At 44.6% G+C, this 21,364-nt stretch overlaps 1 protein-coding gene across 1 annotated transcript in view; it reads right to left on the bottom strand.

Annotated features, from left to right (window-relative positions):
- The window catches only part of LOC127628030 (glucocorticoid receptor-like), a 101,231-nt gene that overhangs the window by 78,609 nt on the left and 1,258 nt on the right, over positions 1-21,364 (bottom strand).

Here is a 21,364-nt window from a genome sequence, read left to right as displayed (position 1 = left end):
TTTATTTTATTTTTATATTGTTCATTAGTTATTTGTTAGTTTTAGTTTATTTTTTGTTTTGTTCATTAGTTCTTTGTTAGTTTTAGTTTATTTTTTGTTTTGTTCATGTTATTTGTTAGTATTAGTTTAGTTTTTGTTTTGTTAATTAGTTATTTGTTAGTTTTAGTTTAGTTTTTGTTTTGTTCATTAGTTATTTGTTAGTTTTATTTCATTTATTTTTTGTTTTGTTCATTAGTAATTTGTTAGTTTTATTTTATTTTTATTTTTGTTCATTAGTAATTTGTTAGTTTTATTTTATTTTTAGTTTTGTTCATTAGTTCTTTGTTAGTTTTATTTTAGTTTTGTTCATTAGTTATTTGTTAGTATTATTTTATTTTTTGTTTTGTTCATAAGTTATTTGTTAGTTTTAGTTTATTTTTTGTTTTGTTCATTAGTTCTTTGTTAGTTTTAGTTTATTTATTTTTTTGTTCATGTTATTTGTTAGTTTTAGTTTAGTTTAGTTTTTGTTTTGTTAATTAGTTATTTGTTAGTTTTATTTTATTTGTAGTTTTGTTCATTAGTTATTTGTTAGTTTTATTTCATTTATTTTTTGTTTTGTTCATTAGTAATTTGTTAGTTTTATTTTATTTTTATTTTTGTTCATTAGTAATTTGTTAGTTTTATTTTATTTTTAGTTTTGTTCATTAGTTCTTTGTTAGTTTTATTTTAGTTTTGTTCATTAGTTATTTGTTAGTATTATTTTATTTTTTGTTTTGTTCATAAGTTATTTGTTAGTTTTAATTTATTTTTTGTTCATTAGTTATTTGTTAGTTTTAGTTTATTTTAAGTTTTGTTCATTAGTTCTTTGTTAGTTTTAGTTAATTTTTTGTTTTGTTCATGTTATTTGTTAGTTTAGTTTATTTTTTGTTTTGTTAATTAGTTATTTGTTAGTTTGTTTAGTTTTTCAGTATATTGAGTTATTAATTTGGTTTTAGTATTTATATTAAGGGATACTGGAGAATGTGGATAACAGGTAATATGGACCCTAAAGCTGGACTCCCCAATGACCAAATTGTAAATAATATTATTGCTGGTGGCCTCCACGTAGGATTTTGCTTTGGTCCCACATATGCTAAGAAACGGCCCTAATAGTGGAGCACTGCAATCAACACTCCGGGACAGAAATTTAAACTGCGCTGGGTAGGGGAGGAGGCTATTATCATATGGTAGTTATATTAAGTTACGTACGGTATTCAAAGAAAAGCCTCCATCTCCATCATTTACAGCAGGGGTGCTCACATTTCTATGGAATGAGATCTACTTTTTCAAGTTATTGCAGCAAGATCTACCATACACAATATAGTATATACATCATCACAATACCAACCAACATTCTGTAGTTTTTGTGAAATTTGACATTTGTTGATGCCATCTTATCACAACAAATAATAACACTAATTGATTTGTTATGTACGAATTGAACTCAAGAAATTATTAAAGACTACTTAACAGTCAGTAATAAAATAACAATACAGCAATGATTAGAAATAACTAAAATAGATCAAATAATACAAAATTAAGAAAATAGTGCTTTTGTTAAGAGCTTTAAATGTTTTAAAAAATTTCACGTAAACATTCAGAATTAAATGCTGCATAGAGCCTAATTACTACTGGTCTTCAATGTATAATATATAATACATGAATCCTTTTTAAAACTTGTAAAGTTATCCAGTCAAGAACAGTGAGTGGTTTTCTTGTTATGGTTCTTTGATTATTATTAACAGCAGCAGGTCTATTAGATTACATTAACACTTACAAGTCCAATACTTTGATACAAATCTGCTTATTCCCCACTGTTTATGTTCACTTTAGACATCACCCTCTGAGTTTACATGGATACCTCACCAAAACGGGCATTTTGGCTCTGTACCGGTTCCAAATTAAATCTAAATGAAACCACAAATTGACAGGGTAAGACAGAATGAGTGAAAAGACTGTTATCTACCTTCTTTGCCTCTCTTCATGATGGTAGTGATTCTCGCTCTGTTGCTGATGCAATGAGGTAATAGGCCATCTATAATCACCGTTGAGTGGCTTTATGTTACAGTAATGGTGGGTTAAAGGTTAAAAAACACCGCAACAAAAACGAAAACTTTCTTATTCATGATTATTTGTATTTTCTTTCAGATAGTTTCAGAGCCATGGATTTTTATTTTAGTTTCAGTTATACCAATTGTATAAAAATGTTATTTTGTATTTTTATTTCAGTTTACGAAAATCTTTTTTTTACATTTAGTTTTAGTTTGCGATAATAACCTGAGTGCAAACTAGAGATTGACCGATATAGATTTTTTTACAACCGATATGATACCGATTATTTGTATGCTTACTTTCCAATTAGAACAGACTTTTAATGAAATTAATTGATTATTTTCAAATTTATATAAAAAAAGTTACAAATAGAAATCACACTTAAGTAGGAAAAATTTCACAATTGTATTTATTTATTAAGAGGCCCCAAGAGTGTAAAAGATTTGCTAAATATTTATATTACACCAATACAAACATAACATGTTTTTATTTTTATAATAAAACATAAAAAAATAAAGCATTTTAAGGATATATAAAGCAATACAAACATAATATATCGTAACTGGAGAAGAAAGCAACACCAGTTAACTTTGGACAAATGTATGCAAACAGTTATGACTGAATTAGGCAGCATCCATCATTTACCTGCTTATCCCATGTAGGGTCGCATGTAACGATCTCGGCCTGAACTTTTTTAAATGAAAGTGCGCTTTTCCCCCTTTAATCTGGCGTGCTCTGCGTACCCGTATCACATTTGTATTAAATTCTTAAATTACGTAATCGCAATGTAATCTATGTATTTTACACTCCTAATGGACACTAAAATAGTTACCCTATTTACCCTGTAAATAGTAACAATAGTAAATGTTACTATTTACAGCAGGGTGCAAATATCTGACAAACTCCAACATGATTAAAATGTCTTTATTTTTCTGTAACAAATACATCATAGTGGCAGATCAGAGAACCAGCTGTGCTTTTTATTTAATCATTTTAATTTTACAATTTTTCATTTCATTTGAAGATGTGCTTTTCAAGATCGCAGGTAATTTATTTTCTACTTTTGCCACAAACAGTGGAGAACTAATTTTGCTGAGAAAAACATCTCTCATTTTGTGGTAACAAAAACAAAGCTGAGTGGGGTGTAATTAGTTGATGAGGTCAAACGCAAAACAGAGATGTTCAGGAAATCACTCCTGTAATCACCTTTAACAGGAGACAAGACAACCCAAACCATAATTACATGTGATAGAAAACAACAGAGGCAGAGACAGAAATTGATTGAGAGAGAAATAAAACAACTGAATTAAGTATGAGTCACACTAGCTGACAACTTGATCTTTTTTTATATATATATTCTTTGTGGTGGTGCTTTAATTGGTGTGCTGACAGCGTGCTGTGCTTTATCCATTACAGTTTGCACGGTAAAACTCTCTAGGAGATGTCATCTGCTTCAAAGCACTACTGAAACAGCCATTCACATTCAGATGTCTTTGACCACTGCATAACTTCTCAAAATGATTTTGAAGCATCCCGCAACAAGCATAGATATTAACAGATGCTTTTGAACTGAAGTGATTTCCAGTGCACAACTTGCTGGGACAAATCAACTTTAACTTAAGACTATATTACTCAAAATATAGCCTACCAGATCTTATATTGATCAAACAAAAAAGCTTGTGTTATTCCTATCACTTAACATGTCCTTGTGAAGGAGAAAATAAGGGAGAGTTTTTTTGGAAAATAAGATGTGTCTTAAACTGCTCAGTTCTGCCCTCCTTAGTTACTGTTGCTGTCTTGGGAGAACTTACCTTCTAGTGCTTGTTCTTCCACTGGAAAACTTGGAGAAGAGCAATCAAAACACTCAGGAAAAGATTTTGTTAAGTATCATCTGGAATAAACACATTTCTATCTATTAAATATATACCTACTTGTTCATGTGATTATCTACAATTATGTGGATATGGGTCAGGAGCTTCAGTTAATGTTCACATCAACCATCAGAATGGGGAAAAAATGTATCTCAGGGATTTGGACCATGGCATGATTGTTGTTGCAAGATGGGCTGGTTTGAGTATTTCTGTAACTGCTGATCTCCTGGGATTTTCACACACAACAGTCCCTAGAATTTACTTCGATTGGTACAAAAAATAAAAAAACATCCAGTGAGCACGACAGTTCTGTGGACGAAATGCCTTGTTGATGAGAGAGTTCAACAGAGAATGGCCAGACTGGTTCGAGCAGACAGAAAGTCTACGGTAACCGCGAGGGAGTCACCATTCTCGTGGTGCTGAAGCATCTACCGAAAGAACAGCAGAGTGGGTCCAGTGCCAATGCATGGCATTGCTGGAGGAGGCCATCTAACTGACAAAGGACCATATGCCGGCATATCAGAGGGCGGAAGAGCCCTCCCACTCCCTCTCCCCGGCCACGCCCTCCTCCTCGTCACAAATACAAGACACATTGAACCTAAAATTGAGCTCCATTTTCTTTTCTTTAAGCAGCATTAACTGTTTTACCAAAGCGCAATGCAAACCCATTCAATAAGAACACACATTTGGCAGCATTTTTTTGGGAACACATTTTTTGAAAATAGTAAATTATTAGCTTGTGTTATGTTTCTTTTAAATAAATGCATCAACCAAAAATTTTAAAAAGGTTCCCGACCACTGGGTTAGGGGTTAAACTTAGGATAAATTGTAATAACATCATTCGTTGATGCATTTTTTTCTCTCTATGGGAGTAAAAGTTGTGCATTTTTGTACAGGTCAACTTGACTTTTTTACAATTTCACCATCGCATTCTACCATTATGACTGGTCATGAGATCGGGTTAGCCACGTAGAATATTGGAGACAATGAAATTATTGGCATTGCCGATATCCCTGCATGCTTTGCCGATTAACAGTTAAGTGTGAATATAGGCCATCTGCCACCCTTCCATTAGCATAATTTATTAAAACAACAGTGCCCATACTATAGTTTGCTATGCCTCAAATATTGTGCGAAGAAGAGTGAGCTACTTGTTTTTGATTATTTAATGCAACATTGTGCAATAACATTTAAACAGTTTACTGGCATAGTTTCTCAGACCAGTCCTTTGTAAAATGAAACTCATAACGTGCGGCCTAATTCACCTTTGCATGGCAAAATTCCATGGCCGAAGAAGGCATGGGCAGACGTTCAGCATGTGTTAAACCAGAAAAAACTAACACCCATGCAGCCTCTTTTTAATGCTGCACTTTAAACTCTGGGAGTGAAGTTAGAAAGGAAACTTGCCGCTATAATGATATCCTTGTCCATTGTGAATATTCAGTGTAGCTGTGTATGAAGCACCGTCCACACAGGGGTCACTGTCAAACCAAGGAACTTCCTATTGGTCATAGTTCACCAAACTTGAAATCCACGTGAGACCCACGAGGGAACATTCTTTGCTATTGGAATTTCAACGCACGAAATGCACGTTCACACAGATTCCCATAGAGATGACTATAATTTTGCCGTGCGAAGGTAAATGTGACTGCGCCTTTAGGGGTTTCATCTTTTCCAGGCAATCAAAATAGCTTTAATTTTTTCCTTTTTAGCTAAAGATGTTCTCTCCAGCAACCAAAATCATGTCCTGCTGCACATCACCTTACACAAAGCAAAGGACATCTGTCAAACGCACTAATCTTAAAATAGAGCTTTAATTCTGGAAGACAGCACAGCTTATGTGTTAATCACAAACACTCACAATTTAATGTGTGAACAGCTGAAAAAACACATAATGAATTTGCAGTGAAATGCACTAAAGGGCAAACGAGATTTCTACAGATATCAGGTATTGCATTCCTCAGACTGCAATAACTCAGCATCGAGAGCAAATCCAAGCAAAGCTTTCAGAAAACTCAAAACAAACAGTCAAAGGGGAGGTATTCACAAAGCTTGAGGGCAAAATTGCAACTTTAGTCCAGCTGGCTCTGGGTCAACTTACAGTACAGCTCCTCCTCCAATGATATTCAGGGGAGGGCAGATGATTTCGCTGGAGCCAGGAAATCAGGCCAAGGGCTCCCACTTGAAGAGCAAAGCAGAAAACTTCTTAAAACTTTGTTCTTAAAGAGACAGTTTAGCCAAAAACTAAAATTCTGTTATCATGACAATTTTTTTCAATTTTGAGAGAACTATCCCTTTAAAGAGATGGTCTTTGTTTACTACAGTTAGAGGGGTCATATGCAGAGGTTCAGGTGTGTGCATGGCTCTAACAATTCCTTAATTTAAGATAAACAATTACTGGATTCCATAAATAGAGCGAGATAGACGTTTGTCGGTGGCACCAATGTGACCCACATTCCACTGGTCTGAAAACTGTAGCATTTCCTTCTGTTGTTTTCTACTGTACAAAGGCATTTGAAAAAGAATGCTTAGCACAAATGATTCCTTTCCAAAAAATACAAACCGCAGAAAAGTTGACACATTTCGAGCAAGTTGTAACGATGCAGAGGAGGCAGACAAGGGGTTGGATCCAAATGCAGTGATTTATTTAACAACAGTAAAAACTACATGGGAAAAACACAAACAAAGGAAATACCCGCGATGGGGAAACAAAACGCAAACACGGAAAACATGAAAGGCAGAACCGGCAGGATGAACACGGGGAAGAGCACGAAGACAGGCGTCCACAAACATCAACGATAGACAAGGGAATGGAGAACAAACAGGGTATATATACACTGGATACAAGATGATGACAAACTACAATCAGGTGAGCACAATGACACACGGCTGGCAGTGATGAGTGCTGGGGATCATGGGAAATGTAGTTTTAACACGAAGACAGTGAAACACGGGGCGGACAACAAGGAAAACGTGACATGGAATGAGAACAGAGACGGGAGAAACAGAAAACACGGGACAGACAACAAGGGATCATAACATAGGCCCCCCCTCAAAAGGACCGGATTCCAGACGGTCCTAGAGGGGAAAAGACCCACAAGAACAACAACCAGAAAAAATGACCAAGGAGTGAGGGGGTAGACCCGGGGGGAAAACAGACAGATGAAGGGGGGCACAAGGGACACAGAGACAGACCAAGGAGATACAAGGGACAATTAGACAGACCAAAAGGAGGCAAGACAGGCAATCCAAGGGGGCAACGTGGGGCAGATAGACAGTCCAGGGGGCAACGAGGGGCAGGCAGGAAGTCCAAGGGGGCACAGAGGGCAGGCAGGAAGTCCAATGGGGTACAAAGGGCAGGTAGGAAGTCCAAGGGGGCACAGAGGGCAGGCAGGAGGTCCAGGGGGGCACAGAGGGCAGGCAGGAAGTCCTGAGGGGCACAAAGGGCAAGGACAGGTTCAGGTGGTCTGGGAGCTGGCCACCGGGCAAGGACAGGTTTGGGGGGCCTGGGAGGAGGCCACCGGACAGGGACTGGGTCAGGGGGCCTGGGAAGAGGCCACAGGACTGGGACTGGGTCAGGAGGTCTGGGGGGAGGCCACAGGACGGGAACAGGGTCAGGAGGTCTGGGAAGAGGCCACAGGACAGGGACTGGGTCAAGAGGTCTGGGAAGAGGCCACAGGACGGGAAGAGGCCACAGGACGGGAACAGGTTCAGGAGGCCCGGGAGGAGGCCACAGGACAGGGACTGGGTCAGGAGGCCTGGGAGGAGGCCACAGGACAGGGACTAGGTCAGGGGTCCGGGGAGAAGGCCACACTAAGGGGACAGGTTTGGGTGGCCCGGGAGCTGGCCACAAGGCAAAGGCCGGTTCAGGGGACCTGGGAGGTGGCCATCGGACAGGGACAGGCCCAGGAGGCCTGGGAGGCAGCCTCAGGACAGGGCCAGGTCCCGGAGGCAGAGCTGAGAGGGACTCTGGAGACGAAGCTGTGGGAGGTTCTGGAGGCCCAGGAGGGGGAGCCAAGAGAGGCGGACCCATGGAAAGCTCTGGAGGAGCAGGGGGCAGAGCTGAGGGAGACTCTGGGAGCTCAGGAGGCAGAGCTGAGGGAGGCTCTGGAGGCTCAGGAGGCGGAGCTGAGGGAGGCTCTGGAGGCGAAGCCGTAGAAGGCTCAGGAGACGGAGCAGAGGAAGGCCCAGGAGACGGAGCCGAGGATGGCTCAGGAGGTGGAGCCGAGGGCAGTGGCACCGCAGGAGGCTCCAGAGGCGAAGCTCTGGGAGGCTCGTGGAGAAGAGCCGTAGGAGGCTCTGGAGGCTGATCCCTAGAAGGCTCTGGAGTCTCTGGGAGCAGAGCCGTAGGAGGCTCGGGAGGCGGAGCCGTAGGAGGCTCGGGAGGCTCTGAGGGCAGAGCCGTCGAAGGCCTGGGTGGCTCGAGAGGCGGAGCCGCAGGAGGCCCGGGAGGCAGAGCCGTAGGAGGCTCGGGAGGCTCTGAGGGCAGAGCCGTCGAAGGCTTGGGTGGCTCGAGAGGCGGAGCCACAGGAGGCCCGGGAGGCGGAGCCATAGGAGGCCCGGGAGGCTCCGAGGGCGGAGCCGCCGGAGGCTCTAGAGGCGGAGGCTTGGAAGGCTCCAGAGGTGGAGCCGAGGGAGGCCCAGGAGGTGGAGCCGAGGAAGGCTCAGGAGGCGGAGCCAAGGAAGGTGGCGCCGCGGAGCCGCAGGAGGCTCGGGAGGCGGAGCCGTAGGAGGCTCGAGTGACTTGAGGGGCGGAGCCCTGGAAGGCTCAGGAAGCTTGAGGGGCAGAGCCCTAGAAAGTTCTGGAGTCTCTGGGAGCAGAGCCGTAGGAGGCTCTGGAGGCGGAGCCCTGGAAGACTCGAGAGGAGGAGCCCTGAGTGGCTCGAGAGGTTCGAGAGGCGGAGCTCTGAAAGGCTCGAGAAACTTGAGAGGCGGGGTCCTGGGAGGCTCGGGAAGCTCGAGAGGCGGAGCCCAGGAAGACTCGAGAGGTTTGAGGGGCGGAGCCCTGGAAGGCTCGAGAGGCTTGAGAGGCGGAGCCCTGGGAGGCTCGAGTGGCGGAGCCCTGGAAGGCTCGAGAGGCTTGAGGGGCGGAGCCCTGGAAGACTCGAGTGACTTGAGGGGCGGAGCCCTGGAAGACTCGAGAGGCTCTGAAGGCAGAGCTCTGGAAAGCTTGGGAGGCGGAGCTCTGGAAAGCTCGGGAGGCGGAGCTCTGGAAAGCTCAGGAGGCTCGGAAGGCGGAGCTCTGGAAAGCTCGGGAGGCGGAGCTCTGGAAAGCTCGGGAGGCGGAGCTCTGGAAAGCTCGGGAGGCTCGGAAGGCAGAGCTCTGGAAAGCTCGGGAGGCGGAGCTCTGGAAAGCTCGGGAAGTGTTGCCCTGGCTCGCTGACCGTGACAGGCGTGGGCTCTGGCTCGCTGACCGTGGCAGGTGTGGATTGGGAGGCGGAAGCCCTCCTTCTCTTCCTCCTTCGGGCGGACGAAGTTGGCAGCGCTGGCACGTTGGTCCGGGTAGGTATGGGCTCAGGTTCGACGGCCGGAATCACGAGGGGTGGTTCCTCGGCGCGAGTTTCCTCAGCACGAGACTCACATACTCCCTCCACGGGTGGTCTCCGGGTTTCGGCGCCTCTCTCCGCCGGGATGACGGTAACCCGACCCAGTAGATGGTCCTCAGGGCGTTGTCGTCGAACCCGGTGTGGATGGCGATCGTGGAGAAGAGTCGTGAGTACTCGCGGAGGGGAAGATTTGCCTCGGCCAGTTCAAGGAAAACCGCTGCTAGATCCATAGGTGGTTCTATCGTTCTGTAACGATGCAGGAGGAGGCAGACAAGGGGTTGGATCCAAATGCAGTGATTTATTTAACAACAGTAAAAACTACACGGGAAAAACACAAACAAAGGAAATACCCGCGATGGGGAAACAAAACACAAACACGGAAAACATGAAAGGCAGAACCGGCAGGATGAACACGGGGAAGAGCACGAAGACAGGCGTCCACAAACATCAACGATAGACAAGGGAATGGAGAACAAACAGGGTATATATACACTGGATACAAGATGATGACAAACTACAATCAGGTGAGCACAATGACACACGGCTGGCAGTGATGAGTGCTGGGGATCATGGGAAATGTAGTTTTAACACGAAGACAGTGAAACACGGGGCGGACAACAAGGAAAACATGACATGGAATGTGAACAGAGACGGGAGAAACAGAAATCACGGGACAGACAACAAGGGATCATAACACAAGTGTAATCTTTCTTGTGAGGAACAAATGCTTACAGGAAAAACGGAGCGAAGGCGTTTTTGTCCACATTTTTATGTTGTAAAAGCATTTTACAATAAGATTGTTTTCATTAAACATTACTTAATGCAGTAGTTAACATGACATTAAAATGATCAATAAGCACTTAACCCTACACTCTTAAAATATATATTTTTATTGCACTCTAATATCTGTCTTTGCTCCTTTTTTCTAATACAATTGAAACTTTGCATTGCAGCACTTTTCATGTTACTGTCTCTTTAAGATGTATTGCTTATGTTGTGTCTTTTCTCTATTGTAATAAAAGTGTCTGCTAAATTAATACATGTAATTGTTCTCTTTTACAACATTTACTAATCTTGTTTAATGTTAGCTTTGCATATACATTACTAGCACATTTTAACATTAAGGCAGATGCAAAAGTGAACTCAAGTTGTGGTAGGATGCCGAAACAATGCACTATGTTGTGCAAATTCTTAAAGTCACTAAAAACTGAAGAAAATGTATATGTCTCTAGCATTAAGAATCAACAACATAGTAACAAAGGATCTAATACTTCACTATACTCATTAAATACTATTATTTCTAACATTTATTTCAGGTTTTTGCAAAGTCTTATAAGTTGATACATTTACGTGCACATCACCGCCAGTGGGACTCCACCACCGTGGTGCCACTTCACGTAGCAGCCCTATCTGAAGCAAAGATAAATTAAGAACAACTGGTTTATTTGATCATGTACTCTTAAAATAGTCTGAAGGTTTAGGAATGGGTATGCGAGAAAAGGACTGTGAGCACATCTGTTACATATTAACCCCTATTACACAGTAGGGCTGCAACTAATGATTATTTTGATAATCGATTCATCTGATGATTATTAGAACGTTTATGTGACTATTCTGCGATTATTGCAACAATTAATCATGAGCTCTTAACCTATTACGAATGGAGGCAGCGAAGCAGACGAGGAGATGCGGATCCAATCGCAGTTCAGCTTTATTAAGTAAAGAAACAGGCAAAACACAAAACACGGGAACAAAGGAAAAACCCTCAATGGGGAAATAAAACATAAAACTAGAAAACACGGGCAGGGAACACATACCAGGCTAACAACAACATTCAACGAACGACAAGGGGTGAACAAAAAGCAGGGCTTAAATACACAGTGAGTGATGACTGAATGAGATACAGGTGAAAACAATGAACAAAATGGCAGTGAAGATGGCAGGTGGATTCTGGGAAGTGTAGTTCTAAACAAGGACAAGTGAACACGAAGGCTAACCAAAAGACAAAAGTGAAAACTAAGGAATGCAAAGGTGGCAGACAAAGGGCAACAGTGAAACAAGACAAGGAATTCCTAACATAGCCCCCTCAAGGATCGGATTCCAGACGATCAACATAAAACAAAAAATGTCCATTGACTGGGGTGGAGCTTGTGGTGGGCAGACAGACCAAGGGGGCAACGACGGGCAGACAGGCAGTCCAGGGGGCAACGAAGGGTAGACAGGAAGTCCAAGGGGGCACAAAGGGCAGGCAGGAAGTCCAAGGGGGCACAGATGGCAGGCAGGAAGTCCAAGGGGGCACAGATGGCAGGCAGGAAGTCCAAGGGGGCACAAAGGGCAAGGACAGGTTCAGGTGGTCTGGGAGCTGGCCACCGGGCAAGGACAGGTTTGGGGAACCTGGGAGGAGGCCACCGGACAGGGACTGGGTCAGGAGGCCTGGGAGGAGGCCACAGGACAGGGACTGGGTCTGGGGGCCTGGGAGGAGGCCACAGGACGGGAACAGGGTCAGGAGGCCTGGGAGGAGGCCACAGGACAGGGACTGGGTCAGGGGGCCTGGGAAGAGGCCACAGGACGGGAAGAGGCCACAGGACGGGAAGAGGGTCAGGAGGCCTGGGAGGAGGCCACAGGACAGGGACTGGGTCAGGAGGCCTGGGAGGAGGCCACAGGACAGGGACTGGGTCAGGGGGCCTTGGAAGAGGCCACAGGAAGGGAACAGGGTCAGGAGGCCTGGGAGGAGGCCACAGGACAGGGACCGGGTCAGGAGGCCTGGGAGGAGGCCACAGGACAGGGACCGGGTCAGGAGGCCTGGGGGAAGGCCACAGGACGGGAACAGGGTCAGGAGGCCTGGGAGGAGGCCACAAAGGCGGTGACCTGGAAGGCTCTGGTGGTGAAGCCGTAGGAGGCTCGGGAGGCAGAGCCGCAGGAGGCTCGGGAGGCGGAGCCGCAGGAGGCTCGGGAGGTGGAGCCGCAGGAGGCTCGGGAGGCGGAGCCGAGGGAGGCTTGGGAGGCGGAGCCGAGGGAGGCTCAGCTGAGGGAGGCTCAGCTGAGGGAGGCTCTGGAGGCGGAGCTGAGGGAGGCTCTGGAGGCTCAGAGGCCTCAAGGGGCGGAGCCGTGGGAGGCTCAGGAGGCAGAGCCGAGGGAGGAGGAACCATGGAAAGCTTGGGAGGCTCAGGGGGCGGAGCCGCAGGAGGCTCGGGAGGCGGAGCCGTAGGAGGCTCGGGAGGCTCAGCTGAGGGAGGCTCTGGAGGCGGAGCTGAGGGAGGCTCAGAGACCTCAGGGGGCGGAGCCGTGGGAGGCTCAGGAGGCAGAGCCGAGGGAGGAGGAACCATGGAAAGCTCGGGAGGCTCAGGGGCAGAGCCGTGGGAGGCTCAGGAGGCAGAGCAGAGGGAGGCTCGAGAGGCGGAGCCCTGGGAATTTCGGGAGGAGGAGCCCTGGCAGACTCGAGAGACTTGAGAGATGGAGCCCTGGGAGGCGGAGCCCTAGGAGGCTTGGGAGGAGGAGCCCTGGGTGGCTCGGGAGACTTGAGAGGCGGAGCCCTGGAAGGCTCGAGAGGCTTGAGAGGCGGAGCCCTGGGAGGCTCAAGAGACTTGAGGGGTGGAGCCCTGGGAGGCTCAAGAGACTTGAGAGGCGGAGCACTGGGAGGTTCGAGAGGAGCCCTGGGAGGCTCGGGAGACTTGAGAGGCGGAGCCCTGGAAGGCTCGGGAGACTTCAGAGGCGGAGCACTGGGAGGTTCGAGAGGAGCCCTGGGAGGCTCGGGAGACTTGAGAGGCGGAGCCCTGGGAGGCTCGGGAGACTTGAGAGGCGGAGCCCTGGGAGGCTCGGGAGACTTGAGAGGCGGAGCACTGGGAGGTTCGAGAGGAGCCCTGGGAGGCTCGGGAGACTTGAGAGGCGGAACCCTGGGAGGCTCGGGAGACTTGAGAGGCGGAGCCCTGGGAGGCTCGGGAGACTTGAGAGGCGGAGAACTGGGAGGTTCGAGAGGAGCCCTGGGAGGCTCGGGAGACTTGAGAGGCGGAGCCCTGGGAGGCTCGGGAGACTTGAGAGGCGGAGCCCTGGAAGGCTCAAGAGGAGCCCCGGAAGACTCGAGAGGCGGAGCCCTGGAAAGCTCGGGAGGCGGAGCCCTGGAAAGCTCGGGAGGCGGAGCTCTGGAAAGTTCGGGAGGCTTGGAAGGCGGAGCTCTAGGAAGCTCGGGAGGCGGAGCTCTGAAAAGCTCGCGAGGCGGAGGTCTGGAAAGCTCGGGAAGCTCGCGAGGCGGAGCTCTGGAAAGCTCGCGAGGCGGAGCTCTGGAAAGCTCGCGAGGCGGAGCTCTGGAAAGCTCGCGAGGCGGAGCTCTGGAAAGCTCGCGAGGCGGAGCTCTGGAAAGCTCGCGAGGCGGAGCTCTGGAAAGCTCAGCGAGGCGGAGCTCTGGAAAGCTCGCGAGGCGGAGCTCTGGAAAGCTCGCGAGGCGGAGCTCTGGAAGCTCGCGAGGCGGAGCTCTGGAAAGCTCGCGAGGCGGAGCTCTGGAAAGCTCGCGAGGCGGAGCTCTGGAAAGCTCAGCGAGGCGGAGCTCTGGAAAGCTCGCGAGGCGGAGCTCTGGAAAGCTCGCGAGGCGGAGCTCTGGAAAGCTCGCGAGGCGGAGCTCTGGAAGCTCGCGAGGCGGAGCTCTGGAAAGCTCGCAGGCGGAGCTCTGGAAAGCTCGCGAGGCGGAGCTCTGGAAAGCTCGCGAGGCGGAGCTCTGGAAAGCTCGCGAGGCGGAGCTCTGGAAAGCTCGCGAGGCGGAGCTCTGGAAAGCTCGCGAGGCGGAGCTCTGGAAAGCTCGCGAGGCGGAGCTCTGGAAAGCTCGCAGGCGGAGCTCTGGAAAGCTCGCGAGGCGGAGCTCTGGAAAGCTCGCGAGGCGGAGCTCTGGAAAGCTCGCGAGGCGGAGCTCTGGAAAGCTCGCGAGGCGGAGCTCTGGAAAGCTCGGGAGGCTCGGGAGGCGGAGCTCTGGAACGCTCGGGAGGCGGAGCTCTGGAACGCTCGGGAGGCTCGAGGGGCGCAGGCTCTAGGACGGGCATGACCATTGGCGCTGGCTTTTGGTCAGTCCAGGCTATTGGCATTAGCCTGGGAACGGTCGAGGCTACAGGCGCTGGCTCAGGGACGGTCGAGGCTACAGGCGCTGGCTCAGGGACGGTCGAGGCTACAGGCGCTGGCTCAGGGACGGTCGAGGCTACAGGCGCTGGCTCAGGGACGGTCGAGGCTACAGGCGCTGGCTCAGGGACGACCAAGGCGACAGGCACTGGCTCACTGACCTCTGAGGTGACAGGCACTGGCTCACTGACTGTGGTATGCGCTGGCTCACTGACTTCTGAGGCAACAGGTACTGGCTCACTGACCTCTGCGGCGACAGGTACTGGCTCACTGACCTCTGAGGCGACAGGTACTGGCTCACTGACCTCTGAGGCGACAGGTACTGGCTCACTGACCTCTGAGGCGACAGGTACTGGCTCACTGACCTCTGAGGCGACAGGCTCTGGCTGGGTGACTGTGGTATGCGCTGGCTTGAGTTCGCTGACCGTGGCTGACGAGGGCTCTGGCTCGCAGACCGGGGCAGGCGAGGGCTCTGGCTCGCTGACCGTAGCTGACGAGGGCTCTGGCTCGCAGACCGGGGCAGGCGAGGGCTCTGGCTCGCTGACCGTAGCTGACGAGGGCTCTGGCTCGCAGACCGGGGCAGGCGAGGGCTCTGGCTTGCTGACCGTGGCAGGCGGAGACTGGGGAGCAGAAGCCTTTCCTCTTCTCCTCCTCCGCCGGCGGACTAAGCTGGCAACGCTGGCTCGCTGGCCATGGTAGGCGTGAAGGGACGAACCACGGGCGAAGGGAGAGTTACCACTGTGGGAGGAGTGGCAGGGTTCTCCTCGATGACGCCCACAGTAAACGGTGAACCGCAGGCCAGCAGAGTCTCCTCCACGAACGCGTGGAGCGCCCAGCCGCTGTTGCCTGTGGCAACCGCTCCTTGAGCGCACTGTTCAGGCTTGCCCGGAAAAACCCCACCAGGTCGGAGTCAGGGAATTCGGTGGCACTCGCAATCGCGAGGAAATCGCAGATGTGGTCCTCCACCGGACGATTTCCCTGACTAAGGCTGAGCAGCTGACAGCTCGCTTTTCGAACCGCTGGATCCATGTTTGGTCGTTCGTTCTGTTACGAATGGAGGCAGCGAAGCAGACGAGGAGATGCGGATCCAATCGCAGTTCAGCTTTATTAAGTAAAGAAACAGGCAAAACACAAAACACGGGAACAAAGGAAAAACCCTCAATGGGGAAATAAAACATAAAACTAGAAAACACGGGCAGGGAACACATACCAGTCTAACAACAACATTCAACAAACGACAAGGGGTGAACAAAAAGCAGGGCTTAAATACACAGTGAGTGATGACTGAATGAGATACAGGTGAAAACAATGAACAAAATGGCAGTGAAGATGGCAGGTGGATTCTGGGAAGTGTAGTTCTAAACAAGGACAAGTGAACACGAAGGCTAACCAAAAGACAAAAGTGAAAACTAAGGAATGCAAAGGTGGCAGACAAGGGCAACAGTGAAACAAGACAAGGAATTCCTAACATAACCGATTATTCAGATTGTGCCTCGACTTAAAAGGTTGTATTAAATCTGCTTACTAACAATAAATCTTTTAAAAATACCTCTAAATGACATTCACTGAATTAAAGGGAAAAAAACAGTTTAATTCAGTGAAGAAATTCACAGAAAAAATAATTTTGTTATCACGTGTTTGTCTTGTTTTCCATTTAAAATTGTCTACAAATCCTTAAAACAAGATACATTTACTTGAGAAGCAACATATAAGATATTTAGACTTGCTTTAAGAGAATGTATCTTAAATATAAGTGTATTTAGAATATTAATGCATTTTTAGGTTTAGGTTTATTTATAGGTTAAACTTCTGCAAATGCAGTAAAGACAATATATACTTATATTCAAGATCTATTCTCTAAAAGCAAGTCTAAATATCTTATATGCTGCTTCTCAGGTGAACGCATATTTTTTAAAGAATTTTTAGATATTTTAAAATATTTGTATTTTTTATATTATATTCAACATTCTCAGATAACAATTTTTTCTTCTGCAGTACAGCTGCTAAAGAAAATGTATGTTGTTTTAAAGGAGTTTTAGATATTTACATTGGAAAACAAGCCAAAACAAATCATAAACGTATATTGTTGCAGTGTATAATGTGGTGAAGAATACCTCTTTCACATTTTTGTTCACTTCAATCCATCTTTAACTCACAAAAACTCTCTCTTATTAATAAAGCTGTGCATTGCCAATTTTCTTAATAATAAGAAATGCACAGTGACACATATATTATGATTCAATAAATCACGAGCCATCACGTTATAATCTAGCTGCATTAAGTGTACACGCTCGAGGGACGAGCGTCCCCGCGACAGTGTTCATTAGCCGTGTGCAGTTTCAATCTCTCCCCCTTAGATCGGGACATTCACACAACTCATAGAAGAGGCACTGAACACACAGCGCCTCTTCTTTTGTAGTTATTTACATGATTTTAACTTTAATAAAGCTATAACAAATTAAACATAACATCATTTAAGATGTAATTCCGGGGTGTTTCCTTTAAAGACACTCGAAAGTTTTGCCCCAGCTCCACTTATTCCACAATGAGAGTGCTTCTGTATTTACTTATTTTGTATTTTTGAATAATTTCCTCATACTTTGCGATCTAAATCACCTGAACCTTTTTGGAAAGTTTAGAGTGCTGGACTGTGATTTGTGCAATTCTTCCTCATCTCAGTCAGTCGTGAACTGCAGTGCTGCTCTTGCATGTCTTCATTAGATTTTCATATGATCTCATGTTACGTTTAATGAGATCAAATAACTATTCGACAACAAAAAATGTTGTTGACAATTTTTAATTTTTTCAAATTGTTTCAGGCTAGAGACAAATAACTCTTTAAGGCTTATATCTCCACACACACATACACACAAAAAAATACAAAAACTTCTTTCTTATTTTTCTAATTTGACATTATGGGTGTAATTAAGGTAGCTCCATAAAACTTTTGTTTTGTTGCAATCATGTCACCTGTTACTGAGTAACAATTTGTGTTGTTACGACGAAGCAATCAAAAGTTATAGCACTACAAAAATATTTTATCCTAGTGTTCAAAAACATCGTCAATTGTTCAAAAGCCTCTCCAAACAAATAAAACATAACAATTGTACATAAGAACTAATTACACATGCAAATACAACAATGAAGGTATGCTTTTCTCTCTCTCACTCCAAAGCATTCATGCATGAGTAACGAGATCTCCATTCTGTGTCATTTGTGGCATCATTGAGTCTGGTGGCCATATGTAATTAGAGTGAACGAACAGGCCATTTTCGTGGGAGCAGGACACATTTTAAGAGCTGCTGGTATGCAAGAATAGCTGCACATAATGTATTATTGCATTATTGCCGCTACAAATTCGAGTAAATTTTGATGAAGTTATGTGCATTGGGTTCTGGTAGAAGCCCAACCAGGTATCAGCGAGAGCACTTAAGGACAAATAAGTACAGCATTTTAATAACCATTTATTTTCTGATCATTTTGTTGCGTGGTATTTTATTAATTTCGACGTGTTTTCATCGTGCGACAGATTTTATAGACAGGTAAACATTTAAAAATAAAAAACTGTCCAGTTCATATAGTATATGAACTTGATCGGTTATACCAATCTTTAAATACTACACCAAACTTTCCATGCTATTTAGTAATACTATTTCTCCAACTGCACCGCACATGAACTGTTTTGACCTGTGTCTCCCCACAATATGATAAAGCGCTGTGTCATGACATTATCGGAATTCTATCTATAGCAAGTCATGTTTGTGGCTGTGATTTAAAATAAAGCCTATTTAAAAACAAAAGCTTTACTCATCCACCAAATCTTCTTTTTTCAGTTGGAAATGCATCAATACAGGAAAGAAAATGGATGGTAAAAAGTGTGATATAAGCAACAGCTATAGGGTTTACCGGTTCAAATAAAACATCACAGACACTGTTGGAAAAGTGAAGTGATATTTTTAAAAAGTAGGCCAGAGTTTCCTAGGAGAATAGCAAATGTACACTACCCGGCTGCTGTATTAACTGTTAATGCAAAGACATTCCAAAAATATTATCATGATGACCTGGTTTTTATTTGAAATATAATCCTTATCTCGGATCTGTACTGCCTCGTTTCTCACCTGAACTCACATGCTAAATGTGGATGAGAATTTATGGAATGTTTGATAAATCATCACTTTCAGTGGCAGGTTACATTCCTGACCTCAAGCAAAAATATAAAGATATTAAATCTTTCCAATGTATCCACAAAGTAAGGCTTCAACTAGAATAGACAGTAAAAAAGCTATCAGTTTGTGTCAGCAGTTTTAAGACTAATATATATATATATATATATATATATATATATATATATATATATATAAACAGATAGATAGATAATGAATTCCTGTCATTCAGTTGTGACTGCATATCTATCAAGGAAATTAATGTTGGAAATAAAAGTGATTAATGAAGCATAAAAGTAAGTGGTTTAATGTTACTAAAATTTCCATTTGGCAGAAAAACAGACAACAAATTATGGAAATGTTCATTGATAAACTATTATTTGTAAATGAAAAATTAGTCATGGGAAATTACAGTTAACTAGAATTGATAAGTTTCCCCTAACACCGCAATAAACAGTCCAGAATTGTGTCCAACTTATAGCTTTCTAACTAGACTGTCAGAATAGCATTCATGACTGCCATTGGTAAAAAGGTTTAAAGGTTTTCTTGCGCAAATGTGAACGGCGCAGTGGACAGAAAAACAATAACAAAGCATTATCAAATAATAAGTGACTGATTATTTCGTGCTGTACACCATGCCGGTTCAATAAACAGATTTGTACTTAATGTTCAAATTAGAAACGTGCTCAAAAGCAAATATGAGTTTATGGTGTAACACAAAACAACTACACTAAGTTATCTTTTAGTACCTTCCAGAGCATTTAATTCACATTTTAGCCTCAGAGGTAGCCCGTCAACTTTTCATTGAAACTTTACACTGTGGCATTAAATCTTTAAAAAGTAAATCCCTGCCTCAAGTAGAAAAGTAATTTCATTTGAACTGCAGACCACTGACATACAGAGATATTGTTTCCAGTACTACAGGGATTTTCAGCCATATTGGCTCACAGCAACTTGTTCACTTCCCTCCACTTGACAAACAACATCATGAACTCCAGCGATTCAGTGATATATTGGCCCAGTGCTCTACTCAATGGTGTTAACAATGCTTACAGCCTCCTGGATGCTCTCTCAGAGAGGAGCACATGTGTGTTGTTCTGAGCCAAGGGGAGCTCCAAGAGGCCCATGTGTTTGTGTTGGGCAGGCACAGCACCAACACAGATCAGCACACACAGGCTCATGAGAGAAGAACACACTCCGATTCAACCTGACTAATTAAAGCTGCAATTAACAGCTTTACCAAGCTTTATAATACCGTGTATCCGAGAAATATAAGGGGTTTTGTGGTCAGCTTTGTGCTTTTCAAAAAATGCCACATGTGAAATGGATCTACACTATGCATGCACTAATTACTAAGGTTGGGTATCGATACAGATTTCCCGATTTGATTGGATTCTGATTTACAGGCTCTCCATTCGATTTGATTTCAGTTACCATATTTTTATGTTTCAGTTATAATGTCCATTTTGTTTACTTATGAAGGAAATTCTCTCTTAGCTAATGCTGTAAATTATACAGGTAACCTTTTAACTCGGTACAATACGAAAATAAACTATGCAGTTTAATTGTTATTTCTTTAACAGATGGGTCAACGACGTGATGCAAATTTTTTGGTCCAAATCTAAAATTACTGTTTGGTCCAGATCTGTAAAATACATTACAATTGAAATTCACACATATACCTTGAAACAGTTTTAGGCACTTGTATAAAATGTTGCATAGTGAGGATATCCATATCCAAAAATGCTATAAATAATTTTCATTTATCAATTATTGTCATACAATGTCCAGTAAACGTAAAAAAGCTAAATCAATATTCGGCGTGACCACCTTTGCCTTCAAAACAGCCCCAATTCTCCTAGGTACACCTGGACACAGTTTTCCTTGTTGTTGGCTGATAAGATGTTCCAAACTTCTTGGAGAATTCACCACAGTTCTTCTGTCTATTTATGCTGTCTCAACTGCTTCTGTCTCTTTATGTGATCTCAGACTGACTCAATATTCAGTGAGGGACTCTGTGGGGGTCATGACATCTGTTGCAGGGCTCCCTGTTCTTCTATTCTAATCTTTTCTATTTGCAAAAGAAATGCTTGATTTAAAATGTGTTTTTCCTATTGACACACTAAAGCTGAAGTTATAAATAACCACCTTAAGACAAATGTTTTTGTGAAACATCTCATGTGCCGAAGACTTTTGCACAGCACTGTAAATTACTTGAATACACCTCTTCTATGATTAACATGTTTTTATTTACGGAGTTCAAAGTAATTTTTATATTATTTGGGGCTAAAGGGATAGTTCACCCAAAACTGAAAATCCTCTCGTAATTTACTAAATACTTGCTGTAGGTATGGACCTACAGAGCTGAAATATTCATCTAAAAATCTCTGTTTCTGTTCAGCTGAAGAAAGAAAGTCATAGACAAATGGGATGGCATGAGAGTGAATAAATTATTTTTTGGGTGAAATGTCCCTTTAAAGTCAATATTTAGTTTATTATTATTTATATTTTTTTATTGTGAAACCAAAATGGACTCAAAGATTAAATTTCCAGTGAAAAAAAAGTGCCAGCAAACAATCCCATCAGGGTTCGAAATTAACCAGGGCTTGGGGTA

Source organism: Xyrauchen texanus, chromosome 34, assembly GCF_025860055.1.
Source record: "Xyrauchen texanus isolate HMW12.3.18 chromosome 34, RBS_HiC_50CHRs, whole genome shotgun sequence".
Taxonomy (NCBI): Eukaryota; Metazoa; Chordata; class Actinopteri; order Cypriniformes; family Catostomidae; genus Xyrauchen; species Xyrauchen texanus.
The sequence above is the reverse complement of the archived record's forward strand: the minus strand, read 5'-3'. Positions and strand labels throughout refer to the sequence as shown.